Here is a 2,500-nt window from a genome sequence, read left to right as displayed (position 1 = left end):
TCTCTCTCTCTCTCTCTCTCTCTCTATCCTCTTATCTCTCTCTCCTCTCTCTCTCTCGCTCCTTCTCTCTTCTCTCTCTCGCTCTTTCTCGCTCTGCCTCTCGCCCTCTCCTCTCCTCTCTCTCTCTCTCTCACTCTCTCTCTCTCCCCTCTTACACTCTCGTCCTCTCTCTCTCTCACCTCTCTCCTCTCTCCTCTCTCTCTCCTCTCTGTCTCTCTCTCTGTCTCCTTCTCACTTCCTACTCTCTCTCCTCTCTCTCGCTCTCGCTCTCTCGCGCTTCTCTCTCTCTCCTCCCCCTTCTCGCTCTCTCTCCTTCTCTCTCTATCGCTCTCACTCTCTCTCTCCTCTCTCTCTCCTCTCTCTCCTCCTCATGTCTCTCTGCGCTCCCTCGGGCCTCTCATCTCCCTCTCTCTCTCTCTCTCTCTCCTCTCTCTCTCTTCCCTCTCTCCTCTAATCTCTCTCGTCTCTCTCTCCTTCTCTCTCTCTCTCTCGCTCTCTTCTCGTCTCTCTCTAGCTCTCTCTCGTCCTCTCTATCCTTCCTCTTCCGCTCGTCTCTCTCTCTCTCTCATCCTCCACTCCTCGCTCTCTCTCTCCTCTCTTTCCTCCATTCTCATTCCTGCTCTTCTCCTCTCTCTCTTCTTCGTCTCTCGCCTCTCACTCTTCTCTCTCGCTCTCTCTCTCTCTCGGCTCTCTCTCTCGTCTCGTCCTCTCCTCTCTCTATGTGATTCTCTAATATATATAATTATACTCATGTATAATATATATATATATATAAAACTATATATTATTCATATTTTAAGAATCATATATATAACTCTTGAGTGTTGTGGTGTTGTAGTGTGGTGTGTGTTGTGGTGTGTGGTGTGGTGTGTGTGTTGATGTTGTGTGTGTGAATCATACTTCGGAAAGGAGTAAGGATCAACTATTTTCGGTAAATGCTAATTAGGAGTGAGTAGGAACTGAGGATATATTATGGGAATGGCGAATGCAAAAGGAATGGGTGGCGAGCTAAAATAGTTTGCAACGATTTTCCTTTAGTAAAAAGAAATTAATAATAATGAATAACATGAAATAAAACATCGAAATCTTCGTGGTTGTCAATTTGCCTTTTTGTCTTCTTGTTTTTCTTTTGTCAATACTCTTCCTCCTCCTCCTCCCCTTCTTCCTAATTCCTTCGTCCATTTTCTTTATTTTTCTTCTTTTTTTCTTCTTATATTTCGAGTCCTTGTTAAATTCTCTCCAGCCGGACGCCTTATCAGAGCCGACAGGTTGAATCCCAAGGGCCCATCTCTCGTTGTGTTAGGAGAGTGAACTGTGAACATGAATGGACAGACAAGAATGTTAATAGCTCCTTGGCGGGGGAGTATCTGGAGACTTGATTCCCATACTTCTTGAACTGCTTTTCAATATAAATTGCACACTGCTTTTCAATATACCTGCACACATAAACACGAGAGACAAGTAAACGCGAATGCTTGGTATGTACATTGTACAGGCAACACCACTTTTGAGTTCACCGCTGGGCGTTTCGAATGTGTGAGCTGTCATGTTTCGACTCTTGTATCTGAAACATATGCCCCCTATTAGTATTGGCGTGTGTTTCGGATACAAGAGTCGAGAATTGGTTGGTTCACACATTTGCAATGCAGAGCGGTGAGCTTGGATGGAGGGGCTGTCCACACACACACACGCACACACACACACACACACACACACACACACACACACACACACACACACACACACACACACACACACACACACACACACACACACACACACACACATAAGCATGTAAACACACAAATACATATACACAAACACCGAAGTGCAAAGCATACAAATACAAACACCAACAAACAGACGTACTCACAAACAAAGTCCCCCCCTCCCTCCTTTCACAAACACTCCTACCCCCCCTCCCCCTCCCCAACACACAAACACGAATTCGGGGGGAAAAAAAAAGGAAAAAGAAAAATCAGGTTAGCCAACACCCCGCGCTATCACTCACCGCGTATTATCAGAGGCTTTCATCCACCAGCCTCCCTTGCCTACGACATACTAATCTCCTATCGAATCCGAGGGAAAAGTCAGTGATAGTCGAAGTACAGTGATGGCCAAAAGTAATATATCTTATCGTACGCTGATTAACATTCTCCATGACACTGAATTCATAAGATATACGAGGACTTGGAGGAATGTGGATTTTTACAGCTCGGTTTCACCCACTGTATGTGTCTGCTGTGTTCGGGTGAAGGCTGTTGTTACAAGGCTGTTACTTCTGACCATCAGTGTATGTCAGTCAGTTGGCCCGTCTGTTTGTTTCGCGCCGCGGATAAAAAAAGGTTATTTATACCAGAGGTTGGATGAGGAGCTTTCGCTGGATGCTCCCAGACAGATGCTTAAATCAATGTATTTTTTTCCTTCTTCTTTCTATGGGTAAAAATTATTTCTTTAATCTCTCTTTTTCTTAGAAGAAGGAATATCTTTTGCTTTTTTG

Source organism: Penaeus japonicus, unplaced genomic scaffold, assembly GCF_977035675.1.
Source record: "Penaeus japonicus unplaced genomic scaffold, GWHDUDI00000001_assembly GWHDUDI00000030, whole genome shotgun sequence".
NCBI classification, from domain to species: domain Eukaryota; kingdom Metazoa; phylum Arthropoda; class Malacostraca; order Decapoda; family Penaeidae; genus Penaeus; species Penaeus japonicus.
This window is presented reverse-complemented; position numbering follows the sequence as displayed.